Below are 27,395 nucleotides of genomic sequence, written 5' to 3' on the forward strand. Positions count from 1 at the left end.
CAAATCGTATATATTTTCTATTTTTTGGTGTGTGAAATATTTGTGTGTGTGTGTGCATGTGATTTTTTTTTTTCAAATTATCGTAAAAATTTGATGATTGTCTATTGCTTTTGTTCAGCGTGTAAAGCTGGCCATCGATATCACCGCTCGACAGAAACAAAACACTGAGGTAGTCTGGCTTCCAGACCATCTGCCTGTACTTTGCTCCCCAAATTATATAATGGCGCCCTCTAACGATATTGTAAGGCGAGTCTGTATATGTACCCTATATTATAGATCTACAAAGCTGAACAAAATTCCAGATGGGAATTTCCGAAAGCAGGTTCCTACCCGAGTCAGGCCAGCCTTTAACCGTTGCACTGTACAAGTACCCCTTGCTACTGTCCGGGTCTCTAACTTTTCGTATATAAATATGCTGTGCCAATCTTTAACGACATTTCTACCATTCTCTGTTCGTTGGATGTTGCCTGTTTTAATTAGACACAACTTGAACATGGACTGAATGCACGCTTCAAATTACCGGTGGATCCATCAATCTGTATACGCACAAGGATTAATTTCCTGCAGCCGATGGGAATGATCATAGTACATCCTCTCACTGGATTGAAATCAAGGATAATTCCAATTACTACTCGTCATTAAGCCTTAGGATTGCTGCGCGATTAGTAGACAGTTAATGGCGTGTTTGCAAACACAGCAATTACGGTAATGATAAATAATAGCTGCAGGGAGGTATAACCACAGAGCTACCGTATCTCCATAATATAACCATATAACTGTTGTCATCACTAGCAATGAAAAGCAAAAGCAAATAACAACAAGCAAAATTGGATGAAATTGTATAATTGAGTGGTCTTGACGCAAGTACGGCGAAATGTTAGCAGCATAATAAATAGATGCATCTGTTAAACACAGCAACACTATACAGACTAAGGTCGTTATTTCAAGGTCAGTTTTAACACCATTGACATCATGTCTTCTCCGTAAGTTAATGATTGACGAAGATAAAAACACCGTTCCCAGGTCTTCGATACAGACATCGAATCCGAAACAAGAAAAAGGTGGCTCGAGGAGAGTTGCTCAGTCTAAACTACATGGCAAGTCGTTGAGAAGCAACAAGTTCTCACTTCACCTCGGTAAGCACTTGGTCTAACAATTCTCTATTGTTTTCAGGTGCTTAATCGCGGTCATATTTGCAATCAGTAGAGTTTAGTAAAGTCCTGTCCGAGGGAAATAATGCCGGGAATATGATAAAACAAATAGCCGATTGGCAAGAGAAAAATCAAACTACCTTTCGTTTGTCGTCGCGATGACGGCGAATTTTATCAAACTTAAACAGAAAAGTGAGGATGTCAACAAGATCAAGTTTGATAAAAGAAAGCTACGCATATACTCTAAAGCTCAATGCTAAAGGGATTGTATAGTTTTGATTGAGATGGGGCTTCAGGTTTCAAACTTTTTTGTGAGACAATGAGAAACCTCAAAGAACATGTGAAGAGTTTGTTCGCAAAAACCGATAAGTCCATATTTGCCAAATGGAGATATTTGCGATTAAAGGTCAAGAAAAATAAAGAGAACAATAAGAAAATGTTTGCTTCTTTTGACCATAACTTCAAAAACGTACCTTTGTATGTAGTGACCAATATATCATTTAAAAGGTATTATTTTGTACTTTATGACAGAGACCGTACTTCAAAATCATCAAAAATGGACTTATCGGTTTTTGCGAACAAACTCTTCATGTAATTCTAAGAGGAATTCAAGGTTTAATTGATGAAAATTGGTTTTGAAATGGATGAGATATCCAAACAAAGCGATCCTAATGATATTATGTAATAAGAGGTGGATCTCACCTTTTATTAGGATCGCTTTGTTTTACTTTGTTTGATATCTCAGCCATTTAAAAACTGATTTTCATCAAAATATACTTTGAAATCCTCTTAGAACATTGTATGCTATATAACATTTCCTAAGTGGTTTCTCAGTATCTCGCAAAAAGTCAAAAGCTCAATCCTCATCTCAACTAATACTACAACATCCCTTAACTTAAATCAACAGTGATATTTATAGTAACAACAACATGACATCACACTCGGTCTTTGCAATTTCTTCGGGGTAATCTGATATCATCGACTCAAGAGTTTCCTATTGACCTGAACACCTTGTTTAACACGTTTCCTCTCGTATAAATAAACAAATAAGAAATATAACAATTTCGTCTTTCGTATGAAATCGGATTTCGTAGAATGTTCATTAAAGTGGCACTTTGGAATAAGAATAATGAAGACTTCAAGCAAGATTTTCTGAAATTTTCATATCCTCAGTCAAACAATAAATACAGGCTATATAGTTGAATACCCTGAAATCTTTTATTGCAGAAACAGAGATAGCGTGTCGTGGTTATTCACGTAAAAGCAAGAAACAACAGCATGTGCTTATGGGTATGGGCTAGTCTTTAAGGTATTGTTTACTATTGGGAGTAGTGATTTAAAAAAAAAAGAAAAAAGATGTTCGAGTTATCACACTTGATGCACATAGGTCAGATGTACCACAACACATCCTACCACATAAAAATTCGCAATAAAGCCTAAAATATGAGGAGATATACAGTAAACCCTACGGTAGACGGTTTAGTCTAGAAACAATTTTTACGTGGATTGTTTCTATCCCGACCTCACATCTAAGAACTATTTTGAAGCACTAAAGTTGGAGTTTTGTTCCATCTGCACATGGTAAATAATGCCTTTAATGCCATGACGGAGAGCGTAAATGCACGGCGATGGATCTGGATTGAAATAACCACCCGTCCACCCCTTGATGGTGTATTAGTGACGACATAACACAATTTCCCATCATTCCTCAACACCGTTCTTATCTCTCTTCGTGCACCTCTACTACTATTGCGTAACCGTTGGATTGTGACAATACATGTAATATGTTATATGCCTTCATGAATTGCTTCTCTTGCTGTCAAAACTAAAAGCTTTACCATTCATTTGATTGGCTTTCTCTCCAATCGTGTGACACTTCCCTGACTTGAAAGAGGTATTTTAGAAACCTGTACTTTGTAGGTTTTCAACGCGTCACACAGTTTCGGTGATAGACTTTGTCAAAGACTCTATTTCCATCAAGTAGCTCATGATGGTACTGTAGTTCAAATGATCTTTCTTTCTTTCTTTCTTTTTCTACCCCCCCCCCCCTCTCTCTCTCTCTCTCTCTCTCTCTCTATCTATCTTTCTCTCTCCAAGTTGGTTAGGCTTTTCACTTGTTTTCCAAGCTATCATACTAATGCAAAATTTTGCTCCAAGTGACAATTCACGGAATTCACGTTCAAACAAAAACAAAAAAGAAAAAAAAATGAACTTGCGTAGACCACGTGACCAGAGTGGTCTGTCAATTGTTATTTGGGGAAGCATCCAATAATGCATCGAATGCTATATAGCCATTAGCTTCTTTTTTTCTATCCATATTACCAAATTCAAGGTGACTTCGCTGCTGTTGTATAGGTATATAGAGGTGCCGGCAAGCTCCAAAGTGGAAACCAATACGACTGTTGATGTGAACATCGAGCTGCGTAAAACTCCATCTGCGAAACACGAACTGGGTTTATTATAGAAGCGAGTATACTCGCTCGTGATAAATTTCATCGTTAGAACATGGGGCTCGCGTGTTGCAGCTCCATAGTTAGTAGCGCCATGGTTTGATCATGGTTTGACCAGGAAGGTGAACTCCTTGGTTTGACGATGGACCTAGCTCCACGGTTTAACTAAGGAAGGTAGAGCAGCGAGACCGACTCTCTATCTGGCAAGCAGATTTTCATATTGTTGGGAGGGCCTTGAAAAAGACTATCGGCAGGTAAACAGAAAATCGATAACTCCTCGTCACAGCTAACACCTCTCACTCAGAGCGGCCACTTTTCAAATGTGAAGTGGGAGACACGTATGGTCTGTTCAGCGGTTTCGAAAAACGCACGTCATGTTTTAAAGGGAAGATAAACCCCAAGAGCAATGTGGATTGAGTGAAAGCAGCAACATTAGTAGAACACATCAGTGAAAGTTTGAAGAAAATCGGACAATCGATGCAAATGTTATGAATTTTTAAAGTTTTGATGTTTGAACCGCTGGATGAGGAGACTACTAGAGGTTATGACGTATGAGTGGACAACAATACCAAGAAAATATAAAGAAAATTCTGGAAAAATCAATTTTTCATGAAAATTACAAATTCCATCAACTTGATATTGACATAAGTTAAGGGTAGCAATTATTCCCCCTTCTTTCTGAAAGCGGTTGGTCCATTGCTCTTTCATAATTCTAGAAAAGTGAATTTTTGTTGAATTTCCTTTATATTTTCTTTGTATTGTTGTCCACTCATACGTCATATCCGCTAGTAGTCTCCTCATCCAGCGGTTCCAACACCAAAACTTTAAAAATTCATAACTTTTGCATCGATTGTCCGATTTTCCTCAAACTTTCACTAATGGGTTCTACTAATGTTGCTGCTTTCACTCAATCCACATTGTTCTTTGGGTTTACCTTCCCTTTAAGCGACGACTTCACATTGGTCGCATTACACTCATGAGTAACTCATGATCAGTCTTGTTTGAGTACTAAAGTGCAGAAGAAAAAGGGGGATTTACCAGTCAATATTTCGACGCTTTTGGATACAGGAATATTTACAATTTGTATGTATATTATATAAAGGTCATTGAGTATTCTTACATAATACACAGGACGGGTGGAGCATGGTAGATCCACATGGGAGGAGTAAGTGACACATTTAGTACTGAAGCAACATCACCACTTCAAAACAGCGTGACATAGTCTAAAACATAATCCTGTAATGACGACGATAACAATAATAATGTTGATAATAATAACAATAATAATAAAACAAAGTGCCAACAATAAGAATTGTAATTAATGATTACCAGTATTCATGCATGGTTGCACACTTATACAAAACAATAATCTTTACATATAACTTCCGCTAGTTACTGCCATATCATGTCATCTGTACTACCGATCCATATGTTCTGGATGAATCTCATTAAATAGAGCAAAAAATCCAACTAATGCAAATGACAGGTTTCATGCACATTAGACAAACGCAGTGAATATGAAATGAAACTGAGTAGAATCAGATTTGCATACTTTACGCGTAATGAAGAGATAATACGATATTTTGGCATTGGCGTGAGAAGACGGAAATATTTCCAGGGGTTGATAAACCCACGAAATCGCAAAGTCATAGAGATTGATTTTACGGGAAACCGTCTGCTCGGCACTGCAGTGACATGTGCTACTAGTTCAGGGGAAAAAAAGACAAACAAAACAAAACCAAAAAAAAAAAAGAAAGAAAGAAAAAAAGAAAACGTGATACACCAGGATTCGATGTGTTGCAACAAGGTAAAGGGATGATACAGTTTTGGTTGAGAAGGGGATAGGGATTCGAGTTTTAAAGGGACTGTATACAGTACTGGTTGAGGTGGGGATTCATGTTTTGAACATTCCTAAGTGAGATAATGAGAACACCGAAACCGCTTATGAAACATTAAAGAGCATGTAATTTTACAAAGGATTCAACGATTATTTGATGAAAATTGGTTTTCAAATGGCTGATATATTCCAAAAGTGATAATAATAAAAGGCGACAGGCCACGCCTTTTATTAGGATCTCTTTGTTTTACGTTGTTTTTGGATATCTCAGCCATTTCAAAACCGATTTTCATCAAATAAACTTTTGATACCCCTTAGAATTACATGCTCTTTGATATCTCACAGAGTGGTTTCTGAATATCTCGCAAAACTTTAAAAGCTAAATCCTCACCTCGACCATAACTGTACACACACTTGAACTCTTTGCCAGATAATCAAACACCACCTGCGGCTGACTTGTATGCATTATCACAGAACATGTTTTATTCTAAGAGGAATTAAAAGTTTATTTGATGAAAATTGGTTTTGAAATGGCTATTAAAGATATAAAAAAACGAAGTAAAACAAAGTGGTCCTAATAAAAGGTGGGCCCCACCTTTATAATTATAAAACCTCTTTGTTTGGAGATATCACATCAATTTAAAAACCGACTTTTATCTTTTTTTTTAAATTGTATTCCCTTTACAATGTATGCTCTTTAAAGTGGCCTTTAACCCGTTCCATACTAAATTCTGAAACGTCCTTACACTTAATACACAGCCCCCAGGTTCCCGTACGGAACGGGTTAATTATCTGGCAATAACTAAAAAACTGATTCCACATCTACAGCAAAACTACAGGTTGTATACCATCCCTGTAATCAATCCAGACCTGCACCTGGTTTACCTCTAATCAATCCAGACCTGCACCTGGTGTACTCGCAGCAAACCGTTTATTTTTCTCAGAAAAGTGCAGTGTGAGTCACAACGACATGATGGCTCTCTGAAAGAACGACTATATTCATGTGCAGTCGGCCCTAAAAGAGCGTTTGAGTTTGGTTTTTTGAATGATTCACAAGTGCACACGGAAAAGTGTGTAAATTGATGATTAAATGCATAAAATATGAATAGATATGAGATGGTTACCTGAATAAACATGAATCCCTGTCGATAAACAAATAGGAAAATACACTATATATGAATGAAGTACGGTCTCAAAGCGTGGGAAATGTCTATCTCTAAACTATACAGATATACTTGAAGAGGAAAGAGAAAGAGAAAAGAGGCCGGCACGGTATAGTAAGCTATCTGTGTTTGTATTGATTTTTTTATTATTATTATTTACTTATAATCAATACATATTTAAGTAATTTTTAGTTGTTGGGGGTTTTTTCTTCGCTTTTTTTTTTTTTGACCGATTTTTGAAACGCTGGAACGCAGCGAAATATATAAAAATCCGACCCCCGCTTTGGCATCATTTTCAGGGTTTTTTCCTCCTTTCTTTCCTCATTTATTGACCTAGTTGCTGGATGTCAGGACTGCACACGTAAGAGGCTATACTTAAAACAAAATGGAAAAAAAAACTACCTGTCTTCTTCGGGGTTCACACAAAGATCACAAACACCAATTTATTCGAATTGTTAATCACTGCGTTTCCTGAGGACGGCAAGCAGGTGCATCAATTGCTCTGATAAGATTGTTGTTGCTGCTGCTGCTGATGTTTCGGTGTGTATCCCCACCCCCCCCCCCCCCCCCCGGTCGTCTCTTTTTTACCCCTTTTCACAGGTGATCAGCAGTTGTCTCGCACCTCTCAACCAGCGGACCTCTGGCTCTGATTCATCGCAACGCTCCCCGAACGAGACTCCAGACAATTGACACCGGCACATTATTTGGCTACTCATCCTCGTCGTTACGAGGAATGAAGGAGGTACTCCATCTAATCATAAAGGTACCTGATCTAATCATGGAGCTCCATGATGTATTATGTGCCCAAAGGATATCTCAAATCTGGGTTCTGCTCAAGGCAAACAAAATACAACAAATAGGCAAATTATGTCGAAATAATGTCCTAATTCCAGCAGGGCGCAGACAGAAGATCAGAACATGACTGATGTTGATTCATCTGTTGAAGAATTAACGAGAAACTACTCACTGCTGTACGGAATTATTATTATTTTTCGAGAGATTTTCCCTCAATATCTTTTTCTATCACTCAGTGAGGCTGGAAACAAGCCATGAATATAAATCGCTCACAGAGTCTGTCACGACGAGAACTAGTTCAATTCAAAACAACTTCTCAATTAGTTCTTTATAACACAGCTTCCCTGTATGTAGACATCGTAATTATTGACTACGTTTATCCTTCTTTATAAAGCATTGGTGAGAAGCCACATAATGTGGCAGCTGTATACGGAATCATTTCTTTTTTTCACCTGGGATTTTCCCTATTTGCTATGAATTACAGGAAGAGGCGGAAGACCTTTTTAACGGTGAAATACAATATAAACAGCTAGTTGTTATTTTAATAATCATGAAAATTAGTGAAATTTAAAGGGATTGCATAGTTTTGGTCGAGATCAACTTATAGGTTTCTAACATTTTTGATGAGATAATGAGAAACTTCTTATAAATTGTGAAAGAACATGTAATTTCAAGAATTCAACATTTATTTGATGAAAACTGGTTTTTAAATGGCCAAAACAGAACGATCCTAATTAAAGGTAGGACTAACTTTCTAATATAATCGCTTTGCTTTGCTTTGTTTTTAGATGTCTTAGTCATTTCCCAAACCAATTTTCATCAAATAAACTTTGAATTCCTCTCAGAATGGTACGTTCTGTACTATTTCATAGGTGGTTTATTGATATCTCCCAAAAAGATAAAAGCCCAATTCTCATTTCCATCAGTACTTATACAATACCTTTAAAAGACAACATCACTCGCATTATATTTTCAATCTCAGTCAACAACAAAGTGAAACGATGATGGGATTCTGAAGTCAGATATCTGCCAGCTCGTACACTCAAACTTCATAAGTGACAGCTGTAAAGATCCAATCACGGTAAGTTATTTTCTCTTCCCGAATATCTGTGTTAATAGATTGTCAGTGAGATATACTATTAAAGTGTGACTAAGTTATTCAATGATGTCCGTCATCTAACATGTTTGCGAGTAATGTTTCACACTCGCAACACTCTTCTTGAATCAATGTGTACAATTCAAAACGTGACTTCTATACAAAATATCTGCATATTAGGGTTCAGCTGAGTTATTGTTGTTTTTTCCCCTGGCCTCGTTCTCCTCCTGTCGTTATTACCGCTTGATATGCCGACTCATGTCCCACATTTGTAACGTGATTCAAAGAAAGCCACAATCCGTCATTTGCTTCAGTGTTACACGACAAGAGCCCTGGACAGCAAATAGGAGACATCACGTGACACGGCTGTGACAATTTGTCACGTGATTCGATTAAAACTATAATTTGATATTGACCGCTTCTAGAAGACGCCTTGACGGAAGACTATACGACGCCTTTGGTACAATAAAGAAGAAATGGCGACAACCGATTACCAAGAGCAACAAGAAAATACATAAATCTACTGGTTCCCAGACTGTTTTGATACAAATTGTAATTGCGGTAGTGACACGCAGTATCTGTGGAAGAGACAGACGAACAGACAAACTGCCGACAGCAGTGACAAACGAGCAAACAGAAAATACACCCTCTCAGGTCATCTTCGGGGACGGACGCGGCACAAGCATCTCATCTCAACTGTCCTCGAGGGAAATCGTAGAAATACGGGAGGAAATCACAGCGCACCCTCCCAGAAAGCATGAATACTAATAATAACGAAGTCCAGATAAAGCAATGAATACTAATTGTGCATTATTACAGGTGTAGGCTACGTAGTGTTCTACAAGCTTCATCAACTGTATATCCTTGGAAGTTGATGACAACTTTCCGAGAGCCCATAGCTATAACTCTCTACAAAGCGGTAACGTGGCTGTAGGACCTACGTAGCTTGTTGTAGAAACCCGACTCAAAGTAAAGTACCTGCATGGTATCATTCAAATGTGGCAATGGCTTAATACTGCAAAGCTACATAACTGTAATATTATATGTAAACAAATCCATCTTTTATTCTATTGCATATCGCGGAACACGGTTAAAATTTCCATTACCCTGCATGAGAAAGCGAATTAGCTGTATAATGTATGGTGGATGAAAGGGACGACAGTCACTGTTTTAACGCTCGCGAACGCTCCAATGACCAGAGAGGTACAATGATACAGCACGGTGTGGTACCGAATACAGCCTTTATATGCTAAACACATGTGTCTGATACGAATGCATTCTACATGTGTACATGTATGTATATTCCATATAATGCAAACAAAACATACATGTATTTCCAGTAACTCACAATATTTTGAACATAAACTGATAAAACTTTTGACAAACTTAAACTATCGCAATCTAAACACTGTCCAAAGATGCATTGTTATTCATGATAAATTATGTTACGATCCTTAAAGAGACGAGTTCTTCCATGCTAAAACCATTTGAACATAGATGAGATCGAGGCAGGATATATCATATTTTTTTGTCAGAAATGGTCTCATAAAACCCAAGGACAGTGAAGGAGTACAAAAGACAGTCATCGCGAGGAACTATAAGCCGAAAATCCGATTTCAGCAAAGTAAACTGTTGTTGCGGACGGACGGTCATTAAATAGTTTCGGTTGAGATGGTGCTTCAGGTTTGCAACGTTTTTTTAGATAATGCGAAACCTCTTATGGAATATGAAAGAGCATATAATTCTAAGAGGAATTCAAAGTTTATTTGATGAATATTGGTTTTGAAATCGCTGGGATATCCAAAACAGAGGTACCTAAATCCTAATAAAAGGTAGGACCCATATTGAATTATGATTCCTTTGTTTTACTTTGTTTGGGATATTTAAGCCATTTCAAAACCGATTTTCTTCAAATAAAGTTTGAATTCCTCTAGGGATTGTTTGCTTTTTGATATTTACTGGCGTGGTTCCCAATAACCTCGCAAGAAGTTAAAGCTTGAATCCCCATCTCATCCAAAACTAGACCATCACTTTAACGGATTGATAGGTGACCGTGCGTCTGCGCGCGCACCATGCATGGCAAGACAGATGGGTCGTGACTGATGTCAAGGAGCTTCTGGAAGCTCATTGCTAATAGAAAGCTAGATTACAGCAATCTTTTGGACACCGTATGAAGGAGCTCGAATTTCTTTAAAATAAACAGGACCACGGCAGCAGCGGCGCCAAAATCCGACCATTACAATAAGCAAAGGGTGGCACCAAAGGCGGTTCTTAGATAAGATACAGAAGGACATTAACGATTTAGTTAAGATACTTAGGCCGGTAATCTAAGAAATACTGTAATAACATCACTTCGCGAGGGCATTATAATATCGTATTCCAACAAACAATCCCACAGAAAATAAATCTTCCATTGCCTTCATAGTTCACAGCTACACCCGATTATGATTATAAAGAGTATGCTTGCAACTGCAGCAAGCGATCACCAAGCTATCGATTCATGTTCCCCACGATCGATCAATCGTCTGTTTATTCGGCTAGACGTGTTTACCAGACGAAATGCCTTCGGCAGTGTTCGGGCTTCGAACACAGTCTCGCCTCTGTCGGCACACGAGTGGAGACACAACGGTGTACGATTGTACTAGCAGGCAGCAGAGAAGAGTAAACATGCGTGTAGTTGGAAATGATTTCATGTTGGTGTTGTATTTGTAGATGTCGTGCCTTGGAAGATGTTTGCCTCATGCTCCAGCCTCGTTCTACCGAATGAGGACTCCTACCAGGGAGGTGAGACGAAATTGTCACCTCCCTGCTCATACCAAAGCCCAGCCCGTACCGACATTTCCGTTCACCTCATACAAATGTTCAGATCTGGCCTATTATACGTCATGCGTGTCACAGTCAATTTCGTGAACTGTGATTTGACAAGAAATAAAAGATATGATCAGACTCCTCCCAATCAAGGCGACAGCCAGACAATGGAAAGTAAGAAGACCCTTTTTTATGCAACCAAAAAACAAACAAACAAGACAAACAATATAAACAATGTACAAATGACCAGCCTGTAGCAATAAAAAGGGTTCAGTTAAAACAAGTCACCTTAAACTATCTGCCATAATGAAATAACAAAAAGAAGATGGATGTATTATGAATAAATATATAAAAGTAGAGGATCAACCATTACACAAACATGGACCTTATCAATGGGGGTCTGCTGTTCGCTGCATTCGTGCCGTGAGCGGACCAACCTACAATAGTGACCAAAAACGAAGAGATTCACCTGATTTGAATTTCAACTGTGTAAAACCTAAGGATTGTTCACATTCCGGCTGAAAAATACATCTTTTCGTTCCCACTGTAAAATCAGATGAAGCTTGCAGATCCTTAGCAGGTGAAAGTATCATCAAAATATCATTTTCGACTGATAGAGCAATCAAAAAAAAAGAAATAGACTTTTACACAAACAACATTCCAGTCTTATGATTTGGTGTAGAAGAGTTTTTTTTTTTTTTTTTTTAATCGCACAACAGACTTGCTAAACATCCAGTAACTGGAAAGGGGGATTGGGGTTACGGGGAGGGTTGAGAGAGACCACCTACAGATTGTATGTGCTATATCGGACAATACAATAGAGCTGACATTCATTAGCGGTGACTATGACCTCGTGGTATGTGTTTATCAAAAGTAATCGTGAGTTGTTGTTCTGAGCTGCAGTAACAATTGGTTGTCTGTCACTCATGCGGTTACGGACGTTGTTACAATCAAAGAATGTTACGCGTTCAGACTCTTTTCACAGTGAACATGTCTTAAAATCGTTGACCTTTAATCCCGAACTATTGTACCCGCGATGATTAATTGGAATTGGTCGGGGCTTGAAATGGTGACGTCACAATCAATCCCTACCCAACGAACACGTAATCCCTTTCCACATAGATAAGCACGCCTGAAACGTCGAAGGTTACTGAGGGCAGAAAGAAAGGCACAAGAAACAAATGAATACAGAGGTGCATAAATACTCAGAATAGTTCTAAATATATCTACATGATGGCTCCCATACATTCCTTTTTATTCTTTGACTTTAAAAATATGTCAGGCGTGTGTGCATGTTGACAAACGGCTGTGTAATAGGCAGTAATATTGGTCAGTGTTGGGGCCCAGGAATTCCTGGTGAATACACGGACGTTCAGGATTTGCGAGTGAGTTTTCTCCCATCATCACTGTACACTGTAGGCCTATATAAGTGCACCTTCATTAACATGAATAATTTCTATCCTTTGATACTGGCTGTTGATATTGGATAACACAGCCAGGAGGTATCGTAACATTATGAATTGACATAGGACGAAGAGAAGCAAAGTTTTCGGGGGAAATTTGTTTTCTGATGACAAATTGACTGTGCCTTTTTAACCATGTTCTTTGTTATTGTTCCTTCTTCAAAGAAGTTCGTTAAACCCTTTTGAGGCTGAGCCATGGACTTTGGACAGTGTACGATATTGTTTTCTGTGCCAATCGACACTGGAAGCACACTTCTTCATTTCGCTCGATTTGACTTTGACGCGTTTGTCTGGGTTTTGTTTCTCCGTTCTTTCAAAAAACATTGTAAAGAGAAAACGTGCGTGAATTATTACACATGGTTTGAAAGCAATCACCAAGAAGAGTTATATAGTTATATACATGTACACTGTATAACGCGTGAATAATAAACATTCAGCAAATTTCCCGTTAAAAACGGCTGGAGAAAGGTCCATCTTTGCGTCGAGCTCTGGAGGTAAAATATATTGATACACAACGCTTGTAGACAGTAGGCTGACCACACAGAGATACACACAAGTCAATGATAGATGGCAAATGCCGGGAGAGGAAACATCCGTTTGATCTCTAAAACAGCAATCACAGACAGACAACCTATTCATGAAAAGTCTGTCGCGCTAATGGTTGCCATGTTATTATCATGTATATGGTAGTGACATAACCAATCACACTCGTACGTCCACTCGTAAAGCCTACTATTACCAGCTGTAAATTAGGCCTTTAATGACAAGTGATTAGGAGGTAAGTGTGCTTACCGCGCCATTTCGTCAGCGGAGAGCTGTGAATTAAGCTGTCAAACATAGCAGGGTACAAAGTCCACCATGATCAGTCCATCTTCATCTCATGAGTTACGTAATACCGGGGCAACAAATGTTCGACCAATTAAGGTGGAGCCTCCCCGAGTTACGCGCTGCGTTCACCCACATAATATGTATGGCAAACACAAAAATAATTGGCGCACTAATTACATGCGCTGCACTAAACACAATCAAAACCTTTGCTAATCCTGCACGGAAACATTTCCTCTCAGCTCTAACAAGAGGCGTTATCCAGATGTAATCGGACAAACCGTCACATGAATTAAGTATTAACATTTTATTATGGAAACTGTATCTGCTCAACCTCATATGACTTGGGGGTTGGGGGTCACATCCCTCCTTCTACTGGAGGATCCTCTTCATAGTAATGCTCTCATCACTGGTATAATGTCGGCGGGGGGGGGGGGGAGAAGACAAGTATAGTAACACAAGAAACAAGACGTTCACTATGCCATCAATCAGAACACCCCCTTACAGATAAACATACACACACCTCATGTATCATTACATCACTTTATGTTTGCAACAAGGTCAACACAGTTTAAACAGTATCTCTCTCTCTCTCAAAAAAAAAGAAGTAATGCACTCACACAATAAGCATGTAGAAGAAAGGTGTCCATTTACAGATATACAAAATTTACGACTGTGTTGATTGAACAACGTGATGCAGACGTGATCGCCAAATTCATCGGAGTTGTGTCTCGGGCAAGCATTGTATTGTAGACTGTCGAGAAAACTGAACCTGTCTTTATCTGGCTTTGTATGGAGAGTAGAGTGTATAGTGGAGCGGAAGATCAAAACAGTTTTGTCTGCGTTTGTAATTGTACCGACATCATTACAAAAGTGTTATGCGTTCCAGCAAAAATTCCTCAACAAATACATCAACAAGAAAGTATTCATGTCACAATGTACATGAAAGTTGCTTGTGGTCATATCAACAGCTAAACTAACGAAAACGAAAAGGGGTTAGCGAAGGAATGAGGTATGTTTTTTTTTTTTTTTTGGCACGTTTCATATTCAAATTTCCTTGACTCAGACCGATTTCTTAATGAATTGTCTCACAATCTTCTTCCTCCTCCTCCTCCTCCTCCTCCTCCTCCTCCTCCTCCTCTCATCTCCTCTCCTCTTCCTCTTCCTCTTCCTCCTCCTCTTTTTCTCGTTAGCCCTCTTTTTTTGCAACTGATTGACAACTGATTTTTCCAGTTCTTCTTCTTTTCTCTGTTAGAGACTTGGTCTTCTCTTCATTCTCATTATAAGTAAGTGTTTGGTTCATTTTTGGTATGATTTTTTTCATGTCATTATTATTGAACATTTTTATCGGCAGGCACGTACGTATCTACTACATCACTGTCATCGAGATGAATTTTTCTATATGAAATTTCATCCCTTAATGTGAATAATCTGCCATTTATCTATTATCTTCTTTGACAGAGCAATCGTGCCAAATGGAGTTGGTTTGCGAACCTATAAACAATTTAATTTCAAGAAATGTACAGTACTGCATCATGTCTTCTTTTTCGTTGGCCCGACTGAAACAATCTTTCGTGCTTGGAACATCGTTACGGTGTTTGCTTCACTTTTACACTCAATATCAACTTGAAGGAGTGAGATATCCATCTAAATGTAGCTGCAGCGCGTACATCACAAAATGAGTTTGTTCGTTCAGTGACAATTCACTACATGAGCTTCCAGCGAGGACGTATCAAGATGTGTGTTGTGTTACGTTGAACATCGGGCGAAAATGTAAATGGGAAAATCGAGGACAGAGTCTGATTGCGAGAAGAATTGAAAGACTGGATAAAATGGAGTCAATATTGGATCAGGGGTGGTTGATGACGAGCAATGGCAAAAAAAAAAGCGCATGTACCCCGGCCACCATTAACTCGTCAAACAGACTTGAGTGTTCTCGCTGAGTGTTTTCGGAATAATTGGAGTACTTTGCAGGCTGATGGGCGTTTGAGGCTTACCCGGGGACTGGACGGGCGATTGAAGTGCAAAGACAAAATCATGCTTACTGCAGTCCACACATAGACGTCAACATAGACAGATAGATTTAAGTAATCATTGCCTATACGTCGACCTCGCATAAAACGAAATATTGACGATGTCGAAGAGAAACTCTACATAGATGGAGTGTAAACATGTGTCAATTCTAATCCGGTAATGTATAAGTCGAGCGCAGTTAGTGACTGATTAATTAAATTAAACAGTAATTCGGTCAATTTCTGGTGAGAGTGTCGAACGAGATGGGCTTGGCCTCAGCAAACTTTACCTTTTAAAGTTCAAAGTTCAAATTTACATTTCATTTCCATCAAATAATAAACAGAGAAATTACATCGGCCTACAATGTGTAAGCAGAACCTCTGAAATGCAACACCCCCGTCATTCAAACATAATCCATAGGCCTACTCGGAGGTGTGTGTGTGTGTGTGTGTGTGTGTGTGTGTGTGTGTGTGTGTGTGTGGGTGTGGGTGTGGGTGTGAAAAAGGTGGTAGGACCCACCTCTTTCACCTGTGTACCCCCTAATCAAATCCACCCTGAGCATATTCCCTCGGCCATTGGTTCGGAAGAAGGTCGTAGCTTCGCTGACCATAACCTGAACCATGCTTCCGTAGGTGCACTTGACAAGCACTCGAGTCAGTGCGTCAGGAGCTTTCCACCTCCCTGACTCAACGCTCATCAAATCTAGATCACAGGCGAGTCACTGTCGGAAACGGACCCATTTAAGTCTTTCACTGCCAAAAACAAAATTTCAGTGCGCAATGTCAATAGCCATTATTACACGGCAGTCCTCAAAGGTTTAACCGCCATAACGGTAGACGCCACGCCCACAGATACCGGGGTTGTCCGCGGGACTGGATTTGTCGAGTCTTCGTGTTTTTTATACATCGCAGATGGTGAAAGTGTACCTTGGATTCAACCCATGCCCTTTGAGTTCTCTGTGGACCCCAAAATACAAGAAAAGAGTGAAAGAAAGGGTATAGGCGAGAAGAGAAAAAAATAGGAAGGAAAAGTAAAAAAACATGAGTCTCTCGTCAGCTTACCATATTTATAGTACCAAGTGCACTGTACCAAAGAGGTCATGCATACCTCCCTTAGGCTCCAAATGACCTCAAATCTACCAAGTTAAGAAACAGGTGTATTGCGTCTCAAAGGCTCCAAAAATCTCTTTGTAAACAAGGAGAACGATGATGATCATGTTTTTGGTCGATCATGAATGAACCTCATCCTTTGCCACCAACGCAATTGTTACTGGATCATTACCAGACAACAACTTAAGAAAATACTATTTGTTACCCCCCCCCCCCGCATATTTACATAATCTAGGATCACTAAAAGATAATGTTGAGTCTCCTTGATTTCATAACATAATAATAAAAAAAACTAATAGAAATAAGCTTTGGTGAAGGCTCTGTGCACAGTCATAGAAGACTTGAGCGATGATGATGATGATGGTACATTGTAATTATAGGTGTGTACGTTGCTATACTGTGACGTCACTCTGAAAACAATAAATATGAAACCTAACAATTCCTTAATTTGTCAAGCTCATGGGTACAGATATTGATAAAACCTCTTTCGCGCTGTTCACCTGATTCCATTCTCTGCCCTGAGGTCAACTTGAATACGAGGTGATCCTGCACTTGAAAGGTAGGGAGCAGTTTCGGTTGAGATGGGGCTACAGGTTTCCAACGCTTTTTGATGATGATTTCTTTGTCGTTGTTTTTTTTTTTTCATCTCCAAACCTGTTGTGTAATAGAAAGAGTATATTTTATTTGATGAAAACCGGGTTTGAAATGGTTGAGATAACCAAAACAATGCACTCCAAATGAAAAGTGGGACCCACATTTTAGTAGGATCGCTTTGTTTTACTGTATTTTTGGATATATCTCATCCATTTAAAAACCGATTTTCCTCAAATCAACTTTGAATTCCTCTTAGAAGTGAACTGTATTCTTTTCATATGAGTGGTTTTGAATTATCTCACAAAAAGTTAAAAGCTGAATCCTCATCCCAACAAAACCATGCCATCCCTTCAACCCACATCAAGAACCAAATGAACATGTGTTCTGCGTATCGCCAACGAGGTTCACGTATCATACACCATGCATAAACCTACACTCAAACCTCTTCGATATCAGTTCAAGCGGATAATTGCAGGAGGTCACATAATATAAATGACCTCACACACCACTTGCTTCATGTTGACAATTTATGTCTGAACCTCTTTCGGCAGATAAACCGATACTCAGCATGCCCGTAAACATTCAACAACTGGGTAAAGGCATGGGGTCCATACATTCATTCACATGCCTCTCTACATGATACTTGGTAAGTAAAACGTTGTTAAATACATGTAGGATGTTTCTGCTAGGTCAAGCTTATGTTTCCATTTGCCATTCGACCGAAAACAAGTAACGCGCTCTCTTCCTGTTAACTCGTTCAGACACGTCGCCCGTTGAGTTCGTACAAAGTCGACAGTATTTTGAGATGCGGCTCTCAAGGGGGTTAACGTGGACGGTGCGAGATAATGTATGATCATATAACCATAAACGAATACACATACACGTACGTGACCTTGGAAGTTCACTTTGGCATTGATAAATCACCTTTACACAAAAGAAAAATGTCAAGGATATAAAAAAAAACCTCCACATACTGTAGTACACAGTAGTAGTATCCATAAGAGGCAGGCCTACAATGTAGGTCACAAATTCATGGGTTTATCATGCTAAATACACCAATATAAAGCGGAATATCGGGGTCCTTATGAATAGCGAGTACGAATCCCCACGTCACGCGTGTATAGATGGAGGCTAGAGCCGTCTGATACAGTCGCTCACCTTGAGCTTTTTATGGGGGTATTATTTCAGAATCATCGTCTGTTTTAAGTCGCATACAGGCAATACAGACGGACAATTAGATATGCAGACTCAAAAAAAAAAAGGATAATAAAAAAGCAGCTCGCTTCCCACGGAATCCTTCACCGGCTTTGGAAGTGGCGAACAATGAACTTCAAACACAGCCATTGTTACGTATCATATCCATGACGTTCCAACGGTGCAAAATGACATTTGTGGCGTCAGAACGTGTCAGCAACGCAACATGTAATCCGCAGTGATATCGATTTGTTATTGGCGTGGATGGGGCGGGGTGGATAGGGCTCCTTTAAAAGCAATTTAGGTGATTGCGTTAACCGATGTTAGCTGTCATTCACTGTTTGAGAGCGAAATTCCATATCGCTGTTTATTTTTTTAAAACCCTCCTCTGATCTGTTGTGCACCGCTGCACAAGCACACATTTTAATGTAAACTTTAATCGGTTTTCTGCTATTATCAAGAAAAGAATTAGAATCGGAATTTCTGTAAAGGAAACATTGCTATAACATACATTTGCGATTAGGTTAAATCTGTTCTGATATTGTTATGTTTGAAGCAAATCAAATCAACATTTCTGTTCTTTCTTTTCTGGTTTCGTGCTGCTTTATTTGTGTGTGTGTGTTTGTGTTTATGTGTTTATACTTTTCGAGAGTTGTTTGTTTTGCGTGTTTCTTCTATCTTCAATTTTAAATTTTCTGATATAATTTGGTCCAGTCCGTCGTAATTGTGTGGCGCTTTTGGACAGGCTGTTCTCTGGGGCTTATTATGCCTTCCTTTCCGTAATAACACCTCACTCGACTCAGTCACGGTTGACCTGAGCTTTTATTAAACGAAACCAGTCAAGGTGTGTGCTGCTGAGCTTTTTATGTGGATTTACAACAACCCTCTGTATGCATATACCGAGTGCATTCATTGTGCTTGCCCAGTTTGTACAAGCAAGGTTCGAGCTTCAAATTTTGAAGCTCCGCTCTGCGTGGCGCACATCGCAAGATTAAACTGTATACGAACTTTTGTCTCGTGTGCGTGCGTGTGAGTGTGTGAGTGTGAGTGTGTATGTGTGTGTGTGTGTGTGTGCATGCTCATCAAATATAGCTGAAAATATACTGCAGAATCTAAAATCTTGGCATGACTAATTTCACAGGTAAAATTATATGGAACGGATAAAATACATTCAATATGCACAAAATCTAGAAAAATATTTATAAAGGACGAAGAGGCAAGACATTAATTCTTCTTAACGCTATCACCAACATTTAAAATTAGCTAGAAATTACGCAATAAGAACGTTTCTAAAAATAGAAACAAAACAAACCTTTTTTATGTAGATGAACAACAATCTCACATGTAAAAAAAAAATATATATTTTTCGCTCTACCACCAAACCGCGAAAATGCGGTTTTTACAACTTTATGCATTGAATGGATGTGTCACGGATCGTTTCATTAACAATGCACGATAATGCCGGATGTATACGCACACAAAGCTATCACGCCTTGCATGTGCACGCACATAAATACAATAGGCCATATACGGTTGTGATATAAACGATATTATTACTGGTGTATATTGCAATATACAACAGTGTGAACCAGTAAACTCTCTTTCAAGTGACCTACGCCTATAATAATCATAATTCCCCAGATAATCATTTCTCTTCTCGAAATTGGACGGCAATTTTAGCCGACTGAAAAACATCTTGAACAAAATGGTATATACGTGTAATTCCATATTCTTTTAAATTGCTACACAAATAAGTTTCTGTAGAGCAGTCACATTTAAAATTCATAGCAAAGTGCCATGCGATCCCTCGGGAAAATATATATGTGACCCAGCACCTCAAAACAAACAAAAAGTCGCCAGACATGAATTTTTAGTTAAGACCATATTCTGAAAGAGCAGACTTTAAACTTTAAAATGATGTATAACTCAAATCAAATGGACTTTCCTAACCTATCTAAATATTGGAAAGAAAGCACAGACTCAGGAAAAGTGTGAACTGAGAAAAGAGGCTCTGAAGTACAGTGTCTATTCAAGCGCTTAATCTTTACCAAACCGTGCTGGCTGTGCGATGAATGGGACAAAAAAACAGGAAGTAAACCACCAGAGTACAACAATGAAGAGATTATCAGATTAAACTGAAATTAGGCATGCCTCATTAACACATTCTGTCCATAATTAATGCCAACTTTCAAATCAGTAGCGTTATCCTTTCAAAAGTTATTAGAGTTGAAAGTGAAGAGTGTGGACAAGGTTTTTCAGAAATGAAAAAGGGATTCTAAAGACACACCTAATCACACTATTCTACCAAAAATGTTCGAGATAAACTGCTAAAAAAACACACTTTCCTGCCCGTTTTATGATACCAAATTTTAGCATAATGTAAATTAAGACCCGCTCTTTCAGAAAATATTAAAAAATCAAGTTCGGCTAGGTTGACCTATTTCACTTATTTTCAGTCCTCACGAAAAATCAGTGTGTGCGACTTTATGTTCGTTTTGAGGTGCACTGTCACATATATTTCCTGTTCCTTCACTGAGTGATAACGCTACTCCTACGCACTTTTAAGAAAATTATCTTCAAGTTTTAACGCTCCATTCTTGGAATGTTTAACGCCTACAATATTAAAGGCATTATTTACTATTTGCAGATGAAACACAAACCCACCTTTTTTAATAGCGCTTCCAATGGATCTAAAATGTGAGTTAGGGATAGAAACGAGCAATGTAATTTTTTTTTGTCGTTATAATCAATGTCAAGTATTGTTACATATACAAAATGTCAACAATACTTATGATACAAAAATTGTTTCTAGAATTAATAAACCGTCTCATTCAGTTCTGGTTTGTTGAGAAAAATAGTTATATCTCTTTATATTCTAGGTTTAATTGCGAAATTTTTATATAGTATAGGATTTTTTTTTATGCAACTGACCTACACACAGGCATCAAATGTGATAACTTGAACATCTTTTTAAATCACTGCTCCCAATGGTAAGCAATACCTTAAATCAATTCATACCTGGGACCCCGTACAGAAACCAGTCACGAGGGAGGATGGCTATCGCGAAGATAGTTGCAGTGTTAATGGAGAATGAAGCTCAAATTATTTATATACGTGTGAGTGGAGTGAATGTGGAAATATTGGTCGAACACATTAGTGAAGTTTCAGGAAAATCTGACGATATTGTCAAATGTTGTGAATTTCTGAAGTTTCGGCGCCGCCATCGCTGGATGAAACAGTTCGTATGATAGATGACACCTCAGGACAACGAACGGTATAGGCCCTATAGATATTATAAAGAAAACTCAACATATTACTTTTCTAGCATAACAAAAGAACACTAGACTCACCTCTTTCAGAAATCAGGGGGAATATTTACCCTTAAAGGTCCTGTTTAGCTTTGGGAGCAGTGATTTTAAAAATGTTCAAGATATCACATTTGGTGCATGTGTGTAGCTCTGCTGTATGACAATCTTTGCAATAAAAGCATAAGGAGATATCAGTAATTTTCTCATTATTCCATAAGTGTAGACGGTTTAGTCTGGAACCATTTTTATTATGACTATTGTTCACGTTTTGTGTATTTAACAATACTTAAATTAATAATACGGATTCAAATTTTTACAGTGGTTGTGTCTCTCCCTAACTCACATGTTAGAACTATTTTAAAGCACTAATGCTGGGTTTTTGTTTCTTCTGTAAATGATAAATTAGGGCCTATGCCTTTAACATATAGGCCTACATGTACAAGTCAGTAGGCCTAACAAGTTGAGAGAATGTGTACTTCTCATAAACAAAAAAAAAATGTCATTTGCGATAATTTCTTTAAATTTTCGTTATATCATTACCCTTCGGTCACATCATGAACTATTTCTTATCCATACTTAATTTATAGATGGCGGCAGTGAAAATTGAAAAATCCGTGATTTTTTAAGAAATAGTGTGATATCCCTAAAACTTCACAATTGTGTTGTCCTTACAAAATGCATTCGCTCGATCCACATACTGTATATTTCGGTTCCATTCCCCTTTAACTGCCTCAAATCACTGCAAATGACACACATTTTATAGTCTATCTAATATTCATTATTTCAATTTATCTCTTGTTATTTTTTATGAGCTCTGACACTGTACCAAGGTTACAGGCAAACGTGACCTTCCACTATACTGCGAGGGGGTCAGCGAGGGTAGACATAATCACCAACTCGCGACTGCATTTTGAAATATGAGAAAAGTTGTAATAACACCTGCCATGATAGGACCTGCAGTCAAGAGACCACTCAAAACAAATCAAAAATGTGCACATAAAAAGTAAGCATGTATGGTCCATGTAGATCACTCTATCTATGCAAGAATGACAGATACTATTCTCATATATCGGCAGTGTTTAGATTGGCGAATGTGTACATGGTATACTTTATCATTGTATGTTTATACACTATGATGATACAGCACCCACGGATCTACCCAAGTCCGCGTGCTCAATCGCTTACCAACTTGTTTTCTCGGCTTTCACTTCGTGATACTGTTTGGAATTTGACATCTTTTCCACTTCTCTGCCTTCCTCTCTTGTCTCCATAATTTTCCAACCTTCTCCTCCCATCCCCCATTTCTGTTCCATCTTTCTCCTCCCGCCGACTGACGACTTCTCTTTCTCTTCTTCTTTAAAAACAACAACGACTGACGAACTCTTTACAATGATTCTCACTCTATTCTTCCTTACAACTGTCCCTGTCTCCCTTTTTCCCGTTTCCAACATCAACTTCCAATTTTCAACTTCTATTTTCTATCATCCTGCATGGTATCCATTGGAGTTATGTAGATACACTCTGTTCGTTACGTTAATGCATATCTTGTTGACTAACAAGCAAACAAACTAAAGTCAGTGGAATAAATTAATGGCCAGACGTTCAGACCAGCGTGTTATCTTGTTTGTACTCGTAGACTACCGGCCTGCATGAGAAAGTATGTACACAGTGATGGGTTTCTGCAGGGAGGTGAGTTCACCTCCCTGCTTTCTGTCATGAAGATCAGAAGACATTTGACTGTGACAAGCTAACTCAAACCAACGAGGTAATACCAGGTTCTCCCTACGTTGAAACCATGGACCGACATGTACAGTCCATGATATACAGTACCACGGACATGCATTTTACAGCCCATGATATTAAAACCATGGAGCTAGCAGCCTTGTGATAGTAAGTGGCTCTGTGGAGCTACAACAAAATCTCTTGTAGCTCCAATGTATAACCAAGGAAGTGTAGACTTTGGGTGGATATAGCAAGAGGATAAGGGTCTGAAGGCGTTTGGAAGGCAGCCAGTGGAACTTTGTTTGCATTTGACTGGCTGGGATGGCGGAAAGGAAGAACACGTGCATGTGTCTATGTACTTTACAGTCCGTTGGCAGGAAGTTACGGTAACAGAGCAACAGGGAACATTTTTTTTTCTTCTTTCGGCAGAGATTTTTGTGAAAACAGTAAGTTCACAGTTGAGCGAACATTGGAGCTGGCGCAACAATAACCAGAAGCATAAAACCGTTGCCTCTAATACCTAATTATACGGAATAGACTTCCCCATGATAGCGCGAAGGTACAGTTGTACTGAAAGGGCGACTGCTTCCCACGGGCTAGGGGTTTATTGTTGTCAGTGGCCAGGTGCATCCTTATACCTCTTTGGCTAAATTACTTTGGCTAAATTAGCCGCCCCTTGTTTCTTTGGCTTAATTACGTTTTACTGTTGACATGGTTATGAGAGCCCTGAAGGGACATCTGGTAAAATAACCAGTGAAATGTTTGCGAACATCATGCGAGGAAAGTGTTTTGCGAGGTCCCTCCAGTCGTACAACATGGCACATTGGCAGGCAAAGAAAAACATTATTATCATTATGTTCTACCTGCCAACCCCACCTCCACCCCCTTCCCCGTCTCTCACCATCTGTACGTCTCCTTCATCTCTTCATTCTTCTCCTCGTTTACCTCTTCTTATTACTTTTCTTTTTCTTTTCTTTCTTTCTTTTTTTCTTTCAGTTCAAGTAATTGCAAGTGTATGTTTATTAACAACAGTGTAAAGTTCTCTTCACTCGCGTAACACAGATAATGAAAATCAGTGTTCATATCGTGTTCTACTTCTCTGGTATGCACCTACCTACTACGGTGTCAGAGAAAATAAGTTACCTTACTCTTGGAAAACTGCAAGATGATTATACAGTTGTAGCGTTTTTCCCTATTTGATGGTGGCGAGGGTGTTAGGGAACAAACGCTATCAGAATAATTACTATTACGCCCTAATTAATGCTACAATAATGGCAAATATGCTCAGCGTCTATAACTTACCGTTTCTGAGCAGCTGCTCCAATTGCCAAGCGCAGGTACAAGGTAGTGAGTACAGTTGTACTTGCAGTAATGTCAGTGGACGGGGACGAGGGACAGTTGAGGTCAAGGGAGGTCCTGAGCCGTTCTCTGTCCTGTCCTGGGTCCGTCTGTCTGTTGGTCTCTATTTTGCCCTTCAGGTGAACTTTCCGTGCGTGCGGCTGGTGCGTGCGTGCACGTTTGTTGGGGGTTGTGCTGTCCGTCAGCCTGTGTTGGCACATACGCCGATTACCGGAGTACGCGGCAGTATGGCCATGCATTACTACAGTGTATGCGCGGCGACGGACGGGGCTACGCACCAGTAAACATGTACCGCGGCACCGGTATTGGCTTGTATATTCCCGGTGGCAGATATATTATCGCCGACCGTATACAACATATATTCCTGGTGGCAGATATATTATCGCCAACCTTATATATTATATACTTCCGGTGGCAGATATAATCGCCATCCATACAACCAAACCGAGCGCCGAGCACGGAGTTCAACCTGTCTTACTACACAGTTAAAGCCTTTAAGCTTTTCAGCAGTTCTGACAATGTTTACTGTGCTGTTCTATCTCTCCCTCCCTTTTCTTCTCTTTATTGAAACTATGATTTATTTTCCATTCATTTGGCAAATTCGATAAAATATAATCATTTATGCCTGTCTTTTAATCGTCAGAGGCCAATATTGCTAATTATTGCTGGTCATTTTTAGGCCACGAACAGTAAATTATGCACATCGAAAGACTGGACGAAAGACTAATTTTCAAGTGCCACAATCCTAAAAACAAACAGAAAATGATCGGTTCCACCACCGAGCTACAATGGTCCAATAATGCAGCCGACAGTGTGTTCTCAATTCAAATCAATCGTCCATAAATACACAAACAAAGCACACAGTCTGTCCTTCACAGCATACAATAGCGCATTAAGTCTTACACCATAATGGTCAAAATGTGTGTTCAATTGGTTCAGGATATTATTGCGGACGTGTTTTAATTCAGTGAATAACTGCACCCCTGTATGTATGTACACTGATCTCGGAAATCCTCCCTTCATAGATAAGTCCCCTAAAGCCATTCGCTGGTAGCTGATGACATATAATTATTTTCACCTCACACCTCAACACTTATTATTACCCCTTACTCTCTTTTCATCAGCCTCTTTCAAATCACAGGGAACTGTTTTACCAACGCCATTCGTGTCTCGGGTAACCGTTTGTTGGCCTTCGCTTGTTTTGTTTACTTTCTCCCTTTTTTTCTGTTCTGCTGTTTTGTTTGTTTTCCGTATTCAGCGGCTCTGGCGAAAACCTCCGTTTATAACAGGGGATTAGAGTGTACATGTAAATGCGAACTGCCGGGGTGTTAACAGAAAACACAATGGACGGTACTCAACACAATTAATCGCCTCTGCTCTGACGAAACTGGCCGGGCAGTTGGGTTTGCAACGTACGCCCTTTGTTTGACCATGGAGTTACTAACTTCATAGTTTGACCATGGACTAGATGGAGCTTTATACGTATACTAGCCACTAGCTCCAGTAGTTTCGCCAGGGAGGTGGACATCGTCCCTTCCCCTCCCCCCCCCCCTGTTTTGACCAGCCGCTTGGGGGTGATGATTGAAGTATTGAAGCCAATCGCCGCTGTAGCTTTACGAACATAATATTCTTTTTTGCCATGACATATATCAACAATATTAAAATGTTCCCGAGTACATTGATTGTAAGGCATCGGAAACGCCATTGTCAGTTTCTAGATCAGAAAGGCTTACCTTTCAAGCACAAGGACGCCAGGGCAATAAGCGATCGATGGTAAGGCCTATTCACACCGTGATATTGATCTGACAGTTGGTATATTTCTACAACCAGACGTGTGATGAGAAGAAAAACCCAAAATACACGGGAAAACTGCTTATAGTAGTCGAGGTCGTTCCGCCCTCACCAGCGGCCGCCGGGGCACAGCACAGGCGGTGAAGAATTCCGAATTCCGTGCACGGGTCCAATGAAAACCTCGCTGGGTTCAGCAGCAGAGTACGTGGCATCTAGGTTCGGAGTCGCCCAGCCCTGTGAAATGGTGATCGCCCTCTTCTGCTAATCGTGACGAAAGATCAAGTGAGTTGATCCGCAAGGTGTTCATAAGAAAGCCCCACTAACAAATACTACACACGTTCACAGCAATCGTATACATTCAGTGAGTGGTACGAAGTGGGGCCGGTCCGATTGTCTCAGCAAAAAGTGTGCAATGTTCCGTAGTGGTTGACCGCAAGCCACGAGCGCGCAGTGAGTGGCGAAATGAGGGGAAACCCGTAAAATCAATCAGGAACGACGGAGTTTGCAAACTGCGGGACCTTTGTGTGTGGTGTGCGTGTTGCGCTGCACTAAAGTAATCGACAGAGGGCGCTAGTCATATCGAGGAAAGTACATATCCGTCGAGTCCGTCGCAGGCAGGACTCGGAGTGGCCACGACATTCACGATAATAAAAATGTACCACAGATACAAACATATAAAACACGAGTGATCCGCTCGAAATGATTCAAATTCCCTAG

General features: G+C 39.5%; 1 long non-coding RNA gene across 1 annotated transcript in view; it reads right to left on the reverse strand.

Annotated features, from left to right (window-relative positions):
* LOC139710025 (uncharacterized) overlaps nucleotides 1-27,114 on the reverse strand; it is an 83,092-nt gene extending 55,978 nt beyond the window's left edge. The window contains exon 1 of the long non-coding RNA XR_011709426.1: nucleotides 26,621-27,114. This is a non-coding gene — a long non-coding RNA (uncharacterized lncRNA). The remainder of the gene's footprint in view (nucleotides 1-26,620) is intronic.
* Nucleotides 27,115-27,395: the final 281 nt, after the last annotated feature.

Source organism: Diadema antillarum, unplaced genomic scaffold (assembly GCF_040938485.1).
Source record: "Diadema antillarum isolate AM-2024a unplaced genomic scaffold, OU_Dant_1.0 scf00000004, whole genome shotgun sequence".
In the NCBI taxonomy this organism is placed as follows: domain Eukaryota; kingdom Metazoa; phylum Echinodermata; class Echinoidea; order Diadematoida; family Diadematidae; genus Diadema; species Diadema antillarum.